The sequence below is a fragment of the Mus musculus genome, chromosome 3 (genome assembly GCF_000001635.26).
Source record: "Mus musculus strain C57BL/6J chromosome 3, GRCm38.p6 C57BL/6J".
NCBI lineage: Eukaryota > Metazoa > Chordata > Mammalia > Rodentia > Muridae > Mus > Mus musculus.
The window spans coordinates 61,415,576-61,426,358 of NC_000069.6; positions in this window are offsets into that span (position 1 = coordinate 61,415,576).

The following is a 10,783-nucleotide window of genomic DNA, read 5'->3' on the forward strand; positions in this document are numbered from 1 at the left end:
TTACTTTAGCAGTTTTCTGAAAGATGCAGACTTCTGCACTTCTGTTAAATACATTAATTTTGAAAGTGAAAAAGGATGGCAGCATGATAGCTGAAGGATGAGGTGCGGGTGTAGAATTCATGTATTTTAGTAAAGGCGGCTTCTTTCTTCTGTTTCTGGACACCATTAGCATATTCAGCTTTTCTGTGTCAGTTGACATAAATGAGTAAATAACATCAATGAATGGATAAAATAAAACCCAAAACAAAGTAATTGCTGAGCTGCACTAACTTCAAAAAAGTTTTCTGTTTTCTTGGTGCTAATAAAGGCAACAACAACAACAAAATGTGTTGTTATCACAGATTATTAAACATAAAGGCTATGAGATGAACTAAGATCACAGGCCAGGGAAAGCCAAACAATGCAAAAGAGTTAAAAGCACTGTTAATTCCTCTCTCAACTAGACCTTATTTCTGTGTCAGAAAGGGGATGTCTGAAAAATGTTACAACATAAAGTCCCTTGTGATTGTCACATGCTTCAGCAACGTAGCACAAAGCAGTTTTGAGGAGATTCCTAATAAACAGCTCTGTGTCTATTTCATACCATTTCTTTAAACCCCTCCCACCCCATGAACTCATGTGTGAATAAGGAAAGCTACAGCTTCAAGTCCATGACTAATTCAGTAATGCTAATCAGTGTTTCAAATTGGCTTTTCCTGTGTGTTCTCTTCCTTCTGAGAACCCCGAGAGTGTCATGTGAAAGAAGGAGGCAGGAGGACAGACCCGGTGCTTGTTTTACTAGGACTGGTGGGTATCTAGTTAGAGATGAGCTGGCTATGAGGACATTGGTGCTGGATCCCTGCTGCCTAATGTGCAGCCTGGGACACTAAGGCATGGAACCGAAGAACCCTAATTACCACTGGGAAGAAGGGAATCCAATTCCTGTCTGTAGCCCTGGGACAAGACATGATATCTTGAACTGTATGAAAGGTTATTAATAGACAACTACCTTGTTCTAGGAACTCTAAACCTTGTAAGATTAGTGTTCAGCAGGAAATTTCCTGATAATACAATGGCATACCACTGGTCTTTCCAGTAACAGATTGCAAATTGGCCTCTCGATCACATGCACAAGATTGAGGCCACAGAAAAAGCTGCTTGTTGCAGAAACTGAGGAAGTAGACTAAAAGCCTGCAGAGAGTGTGGTTGGCACCATAGTCCCCCTGGCAATTGTTCACTCTTGCCTCTTTACTAGCAAGAAACTCTTTTACATTTTTTTTTTAATTTACACTGTTGGGACTTGAACCTAGGGCCTTGTATATGCTAGGTAATCACTCTAAAGTGAGCTACATTCTGGTATCAACAACTCTCTTTTCTGCTGCACACTGTGTGTCACATTTTAAATCTTCCCCAGTGGGATCCTAGGGAGGGTACTTCATGGTGGCAGAAACTTCTGTGAACATGCTGCTGTTTCCCACATGTCCCTTGCAAAATTTAAATCAGTCTTTAATGCTCTTGGTTTTATATTCCTGTTAAAAGGTCTGCATTTCATGCTTTAAAAATGTGTGTGTGTGTGTGTGTGTGTGTGTCCTCTCCATGTTTATATGTGCATACATGCACGCTTGGTGCCCACAGAGGCCGAAGAGGGTCAAAAGAAGATACCCTCAAACTGGAATTACAGGTGGTTGTGAGGCACCATATGGATGTTGGGAATGGTTTGTACTTTATAAAGAAGTCCTTATTTAAGCTGAATAAAACCTAAAAGGAATTAAAAACTCATATTGGTTTTGTCTAGTATGAAAGCTTTGCATGGGCTCTATTAAACAACTTTATAAAATTAGTTAAGCAAATACAGTTTAATAAAGGCTGGACATTGACCACAGGCATAGTCAGACTGGGACTACTTCATACAGTATACTCGTCTCACAATTTATAACTTGTACAGATTTTTCTTTGTTAATAAGTAGATATTGAAAAAGAATTATCTACATTAACGCAAAAGTGTCTGTAATCATTTTTTTGTTGAGGATGCTTGGGAAGTTCTACCTGGTATATACCGTTTGTTTTTCCCCTCTTTTGAAAATGTAAACTAAAAATTTAAATATTTGTAGAAATTAAATGATATATCTAGGTTTTCTAGAGATCTTACCTAAAGAAATTATCACATACCTTACAGAATGCCAGTGATTCAAAGGTCTGATTTCGTTATTTTATTTTGAGATAGGGTTCCGTTACAGAGCCCTGGATGTCCTGTAACTCACTATGTAGACTGTGAATTAAGAGATCTGCTTGCCTCTTCTTCTTGAGTGCTGGGCTTAAAGGTGAATTCCACCATATGTGGCTTCATGTCAGTTTGAAGAGATACAATATCATCATGAATTTTTAACTCTTGTGCTAGAGATAGCCTTAGGCAGATAATGGTATTTGGAATGAACATAAATTTACGTAAAGACATAGAAAATAAAATTATACCCCTGTCTTTAAAACTCTCCTTTTATGTAAATTATAAAATTGGATTATGTAGTATCATTATTAGTCTTGTTTTTTTGTGGCTAAATATTCCATCTTATAGTTCCATTGGCTCTTACTCAACAAAATAAAAAAGTGACGCTCATCTTTGCTATTTGTTATGTGTAAATAGATCTTACACATTTACTTACTAGGGCAGCATGGTCACTGGCAAAGCTACAGCATTTCATCAAACAGGGATTGTGCTGAAAGTTTGGCACTGCTCAGCAAAATAGCAGGGAGTAGGCAGATTTTGCTGTGCTTACAGATTTGATTAATTGCCATTTTTGTATACAACAGGGTTGAAAGGAAGGTTTCCAAAAGCTTGGGCTCAAAATCATCTGGGAAGCTTTTAAACGGTGAGGATTGCTGGTCACATAAAGGCAAGTCCAAATCGAAACCTTTGAGAGAAATCTCTGGGAGGACAAATTTGCATGATCCTTAAGGCATCTTCATGCTCAGTAAATCTTACAACCGTGCGTTAAACACACATCTATAGACAGACTTTAATGTATCTGTCATGTGGCACACTTCTTTGTCGTTTCCTACTTTTCGTTTTCTTATACTTTCTAGAATCATGGAGCTACATACCATTAGAATTATTTGATAATAAGCAACAGAAGCTAATTCTGTATTAAACTGAACTGAACATTTATATTATGTAGGAAGTAAAGAAATAAAGATCCAACCCAAAAATCTAGCATTATAGTAGACAGAATGACTTCAAATATTGTAAAGGAAATAAATATGTTCTGCCCATATTTACTTCCTGTGTAATTTTATTCAAATTTCAAGTTACACCCAAAAAGTATGAGCTGAGTTTACCTATGTGCTAGTGTCCTCAGATCTTGGTCAGTGAAGGGAGTAAAGAGAGGCCAATTACATGCCAGAGAGTATCCCCACAGGTCTCCTTCTTAGTTTCTTTTCTGTTGCTGTGACAAATATTCTGGCTAAAAGCAACAGGAGGAAGGAATTGCTTGTTTCACCAGTCCAGGTTACAGTCCACTGTGCCTCAAGACAATGCAGGAACTTAAGGAATCATGTCTATTGTCAAAAAACACAGAGGGAGTAAAGAATGCTCCTTGCTTGGTTTCTCTCTTCTTTCTTCTGGCATAGCTCAGGACCCTTCTGTTAAGGCATTGCTGTTTCCCACAATAAGTTAGGTCTTTCTTCACCAAGCAACAACAAGATAACGTTCCACAGTCATTTCCACCAGCAAACTGATCAAGACAATTCCTCAACTGAGGCTCTCTTCTCCAGTGATTCTAGGTTATAGCAAAATGATAATTACCAGTTGGTCAGCCCTGAAATCATAAATTATACTAGTAACACTAAGTAGCCTGGGCAGGTTGGTTTTATATGTATTCTTCGTCTCAGCAGTCATCAACTGCCAATAACTCCTTAGCTATGGGTATGCATGGGCCCCTCCCTGACTCCTGCTGGAACTTTGGCTGGCTTGAACTTATACAGGCCTTCTGCATACAGCCACAGCCTTGTGAGTTCTTGTGTGAAATGTCCTTATCATGTCTGAAAAATAGCTCTCCCCAATTCCCCCACACCTCTGGCTTTTTAGAATTTTTCTAGCACACACACCCCTTCATGGTGATTCCGGAACCTTGAAAAGAAGACATGCGATATAGACATTCCATTGAGGCTTATCATTTCATTTTCGTAGTCTCTGCACTCTGCCCAGTGTATGTGACCATCTACTGCAAAAAAAAAAAAAAAAAAAAAAAAAAAAAAAAAAAAAAAAAAAAAAAAAAAGAGGCACTCTGATGAGGGCTCTGCTTTTTCCACACACAAATGCAAAGCTATTGTGGAAAACAGCATGACTTTTTTTTTTTTTTTTTTTGGTGAGAAGCATAGCTCCTAAATTAGAGCCGCCTACACCTAACCTCAACCCTTGCAATTCAGCTTCCAAAGAGACAGGAATAGGCTTTACAAAGCCCAGACTATTTTCCCCAACTCTTTCAGAAAAAAAATTCTAATATTCAGAATAAAGCTCAAGCCATTTATTTAAAATAAAAACCTCGCTATTTACTTCTTCTGATAGAACCTGCCTTCTCTGTCTGCTGTAAGCTGTCAGTGAGTGCTGCCTGCCTCCTCAATCCCAAACAAGGGCCTTACCACTGTAGGAAATTTGACATCCTGCAGCTTGAGTTCTTTCTTTCCAAGCTGTCTTTAGCTGAAAGAAAACAACCAAGTTGCTGCACACAATATCTGCGCTGCCAGATTTTACGGATTTGGTTTTTTAAGCTTTTACACATGCCCACCCTCCATTGATCCCCTTATATTGTTCTATTTTTTTGTAATTTTATCATATTCTTTGATATAAACAGTTAAGGTAGATATTAAAAAGTTGATGGATAAATGCACTCACCAATTCTCTTTTATTTATTGGATATTTTATGTATTTACATTTCAAATGTTACCCCCTTTCCTGGGTTCTGCTCTGAAAACCCCTCTCCCATCCCCCTCCTCCTACTGGGGCAGTCTCTGGATGGCCTTTCCTTAGTCTCTACTCTACTTTCTGTCCCCATATTTCCTTTAGACAGTAACCATTCTGGGTTAAAAATTTGGAGATGAGTGGGTGGCCCCAACCCCAACTGGAGGAATTGCCTAACCTCTGGATATGGTCTCTAAAGGTTCTCCCTCCCCTTTACTGGGCATTTCATCTAATCTCAACCCTGTGGTGTCATGGGAGCCTCTTGCTTTCCTGGCATCTGTGACTTGGTGGTAGCTAACCCTGTTCCCCATCCCCCATTGCTACACACCTCTATTCAAATTCCTGACCCTCTGTATATCATCCCTGTCTCTTCTAATTCCTGATCCTGTCCAATTTTTCCTCCCCCCTTCTCTCTTTTCTCCCAAGTCCCTCCCAACCTCTACCTCCAGGAACTATTTTGTTTCCCCTTCTAAGAAGGACTGAAGCAACAACACTTTGGTCTTCTTTCTTCTTGGGTTTCATATGGTCTGTGAATTGTATCTTAGGTATTCTGAGCTAATATCCACTTATCAGTGAGAATATACCATGTGCGTTCTTGTGTGATTGGGTTACTTCACTCAGGATGATATTTTCTATTTCTATTCATTTGCCTAAGAATTTCATAAAGTCATTGGTTTTAATAGCTGAGTGGTACTGTAAATGTAAATGTACATTTTCTGTATCCATTTTCTGTTGAAGATCATCTGGGTTCTTTCCAGCTTTTGGTTATTATAAATAAGCCTGCTATGAACATATTGAAGCACATGCCCTTGTTATCTGTTGGAGCATCTTTTGGGTATACCCAGAAGTCCAATTTTTTTGAGGATGTGCCAGACTGATTTCCAGAGTGGTTGTACCAGCTTGCAATCCCACCAACAATGGAGTATTCCTCTTTTTCCACATGCTGGTCAGCATTTGCTGCCACCTGAGTTTTTGATCTTAGTCATTTTGACTAGTGTGAGTTTTCCATCTATTATCCTTTGTAGGGCTGGATTTGTGGAAAGACATTGTGTAAATTTGGTTTTGTCATGGAATATCATAGTTTCTCCATCTACGGTAATTGAGAGTTTTGCTGGATATAGTAGCCTGAGCTGGCATTTGTGTTGTCGTAGGGTCCGAATGACATCTGCCCAGGATGTTCTTTTTAAATAGATATAACTGAGATTGCCATTCCACACCACCTCTCAGGGTTCCCCTGTGTGGTAAGTTGGGCTTACTCTCAGTGGGAATAGGCAGTGTATTCAAATGGCTGCTGTTTTCTGCCTGTCTTTCTTTCTTACCTTTTCCACTAGCATACTTCCCATAAGTAACTGTGTGCACTTGAATCTTTGTCACTGCTTTTTTTTTAATTAGGTATTTTCCTCATTTACATTTTCAATGCTATCCCAAAGGTCCCCCATACCCAACCCCCAATCCCCGACCCACCCACTCCCCCTTTTTGGCCCTGGCGTTCCCCTGTACTGGGGCATATAAAGTTTGCAAGTCCAATGGGCCTCTCTTTGCAGTGATGGCCGACTAGGCCATCTTTTGATACATATGCAGCTAAATGTCACTGCTTTTGATGTTGAAGAAGCCAAACCTAAAGCCAGATTTATGGCTTGTATCTCAGCTAACATGTATATAACATTTCTATATGTTTCCTTATTTTTATTCATACACACACACACACACACACACACACACACGCGCGCGTGTGTGTGTATGTGTGTATGTGTTTATGTATAAGTATATGTATGTGTTTATGTATATGTATATGTATATGTATATGTGTATGTGTATGTGTATGTATGTATGTATGTATGTATGTATGTATGTATGTATGTATTGACATTGTTTCTCAGGCTGGAACAACTGACTCACACCTATCACACCTAGCTATACCTCACTAAATCCACAAATTTATTCTCCAGCATTATTTCTTAAGGGAAACACTTCTTTATCATTAAAAAAATATTTTTAACAGTATATCTCAATCATATTCTCCCCCCTCCCTGAACTCCTCCCAGTTCCTCTTTTCTTCCTACCTATCCAACTTCATGTTCTTTATCCCTCTATTAAAAAACAGAACAAGAACAAAGTAAAACTAAACTTAAAAAGCAAAACATATAAACATTTAAATTAAAAAGCAAAATTAAAAAAGAATCCATTTTGTGCTGGCCAACTATTCCTGATGAGAAGGACTGCCCTGCATCTGGTTGATATACTGAAGTCAGTGCATTAAAAGGAACCATTCTCCCACCCTCACCTCCCACCCCCACCCCCTTGCCTCCCACCAGCAACTATCAACTGTATATAGGTCCTGTCTGTGGGTGGGGCTGTCTCTTTTGAGGGGAGCACTTAATGTTGAGTGAGAGCTATAAGTGTCACCCCACTAGATCTGGCATAACTTACCTTGTTTTTGTCTGTCTGCCTGCCTGGTGATCAGGAATGCATAGCTTGATGTATACTTGAACTTCCCATGTAGTCCTAAAAATTGGAAAGCGATAATATCAATTGAGCTATCTATCATTACATTGGAACTTGGTTCTATTATTGCTGCTAATATTTTTTGTTACTGTATTAAGATGTCTTGTACTTTGTGTAGAGTAACACACTTGAGGACTATTTTAAAGAACAGACTGGGTTTGACACCTCTCATTGATCCTTACAGAAGGATTAGTAACTATGTGTCAGAGCTTCTTGTCTCACTCTGCATTGTCATTCAGGGTAGCTAAAACAATACTGTTTTATTACTGACTTAAATTTCCTAAGACTAGGTTTGGAGTTACATTTTGCAAATACATTCAAACTACTCATCCATCAAATAGTAGTCAGGCTCATGCATACCAAGTCTTTTTTCTATGTGTTGTATGGGGCTAGCATCTGGATACATATATTTTAATTAAGTCAAGAATGTGCCCATTGGTATGTGGCAGTTTATCTGAATAGATATTGCCTTTGTAACTCCAGGACCAAAGACCAAAGAATCATCCAAACCTTCTCTACTGTGTCTGGAATAAAGAAACTCGCAGGGCCTTTGATAATTCTTTTTGTCTGCTTAGAGTTATTTTGCCACAAACTTCCAGATGCTTATACATATTAATGTATTTATCTTGAAATGACAACCCCTCATATTATAACTAAACCCAAAATACTTTTGTTTTATCTATGAATTCTTCTTTGTTGTTTTCTAACTATTTTTGTTGTCCCTCATGATTTCTTTTGGGATAGGAGTAAGTTACTTGAAGAAGAATGCCTTGCCTCATTTTTCTTTGCATCTTTAGAAGGCTGGTGCATCATTAGCACTAGAAAACTATTTTTTGCAATGGATGAAGTATAATCCTCTGTGACATTTAATGCAATGTACTAAGGCTGAAGAACTACCAATGTTTTTCCAGAGTTGTATCATAGGGATTATACCAATACATATATTTTAATTTAAGTCCTGTGAATTCATGTAAACGCTCTTGAATATTCACCCAAATGTCTTACTCTTGACATAATTTGAAGCTGGTGATAAATTATGATTCATGAAACTAATGTCTAATGTCAAATCCTACGTGCTACTTTTCCATCAATCATCTGAAGTATCAGTGTGTAGTCATCAGGAAGCCTTACTGGCATGCTGCCAAGCTGACTCGTTTGTAAGCGTTGATGCTCTTAAGTCGCATCAACTTAGGCTCAACCACATAAGTAAAAATCCCAACATATCTTAAATCACTAGGCAGTGTTCCCTAGTGGAGAAGAAACCAGTCTTTCTCTCTCTCTCTCTCTCTCTATATATATATATAGAGAGAGTGTGTGTGTGTGTGTGTGTGTGTGTGTGTGTACACGTGTATTTGACACAACACAAACTTAGTTAAGAAATGACGGTAATTCAATCACTGAGTGCAGCAACTAAAATCCTAATCTTGGAAGTCTTGTTAAATCTAAATCCTGATGGATCTGCCTTTAAAACTAGGAGACACTCGCAGCTACATCTTGTCCTAATGGTATCCCTGTCCAAAAAAAAGACCTAACTCTCTCCTGTTTCATCTCTTCCCCTCTCCAACCCAGAACCCCTGCCTACTTGCCCAGTGATTGCCTCCTTTATTCCTTAGGGGATTGGTTCACAAGAAGTCACCAGAGTATGACTTAATCCTTGTCTGCAACCCCTCCCAGGAGAACGGAATTAGTATCAACATACAAACAGCACCAGGCCCATCCACAACAAAGAGGTTGATTTCAAAATTGATTTCTACAACATTGTAATTATTTTGCTAAAATTCCAAGTTAGCCTTCTGAATTATGTTCAAAACTCATTTTAAAACTAATAGGATTAGAGTTAGGCTAAGGATATACAGTTTAGTGAGTATAGGTTAAGCACTTGTCACATAAGCATAAAGAACTTAATTTGGGTCCCAAATACTCATATAACTGCCAAAGAAGAAGTGAACTGCTACCTACAATCTCAGAATTCAGGACATGAAGACAGGGAATCCCTGGGAAATGATGATAGTTGCCAAATTTGAAATTTTATAAGTTCTAGATTCAAGTGAACATAGTTTTCTCAATATATAAGAGGAAATTATTGACCAAAACAGCCAAAGACAAATTCTTGCTTCCAAACCTAAGTACACATTCACCCACCCCCACACATGTGAATACACACATGTGAATATGTATATGCATGCACACAACATATATACATGAGAAAAAATAGATGAATAACAATAATTATCCTCTAACTTCTAGACACTGGAAAACTGGGACAGGAAATGTGGGTTTCCCAGGAGGTCAAACTTCCCTGAGCTCAAACAAGAGTAGAACAAGGCTTTCAGTCTTTGGCTTGTCTATACTACACAGTACATGAACATTTACATTACTTCTAGTTCAAATATTTCCTTCCTGACCTAGTGGCATTATGGAAGAAGGTGGCATTCTTATGGTGTTCTTTATATATCATCTACAAGCATGTCTATAAAGAGGTTGAAATCTTAGGTTTTTCAACCTCAACTCTTCTGCTGTAGCACAAAAGCAAAGAAAATGTTACATTGACAACTATGGCTAACTATTTAGAATAAAGTATCATAAACTGGCATTGAAACTTTAACACTAAGTATATTTTAATCTATCAGAGTATTTTTCTCTGTATTTCTTTCCCAAGACCTCAAAAATTATATAAGAGATTATTGGTCATGTTGACCAATAACTATATTTGGGCCATAGTATGTGAATCCTGCCTTAATTCAACTTATGTTTAAATTTAAATTTTTGGCATCTCTTTCCATCTTCAGTCCTTCTCATTTATGGATAAATTTTGCCCTAAATCTCCTCATCATTCCTTGCAGAACTACCCTGTGAAAAAATATCCCTGGTTTCATATCTCCCAACATGCCCTAGGATTTTCTATTTTCTAGGTCTAGTGTTCCAATCTGTTCTTTAGAAAAACAAATGAGACTTATTAAGTATCATGGCTAAGATTATCATATTTTGGTGTATGTTAACAGTACAAAGTAAAGAGTAAAGAGTTTCACTATGAAGCGTCTATGCATGCATACAGTGTGTGTGATACACCCGCACTATTTCTTACCTCCTTTTGCTTCCATATTCCTAGTACTTCTCCTTTTACTTTCATGTTCCATCCCCAAACCCAGCTTCCACATATAAGAGAAAACATCTAGTATTTATTTTTAAGGGATTGGCTTATTTCAGTTAATATAGAGATCTTTCTTAATCTGTTTTTGTTATTGTTACAAGGAACATAATTTCATTCCTTTTGCTAGCATAGTGAATCTCTAGTGTGTGTGTGTGTGTGTGTGTGTGTGTGTGTGTGATACAGAAAGGCAGAGA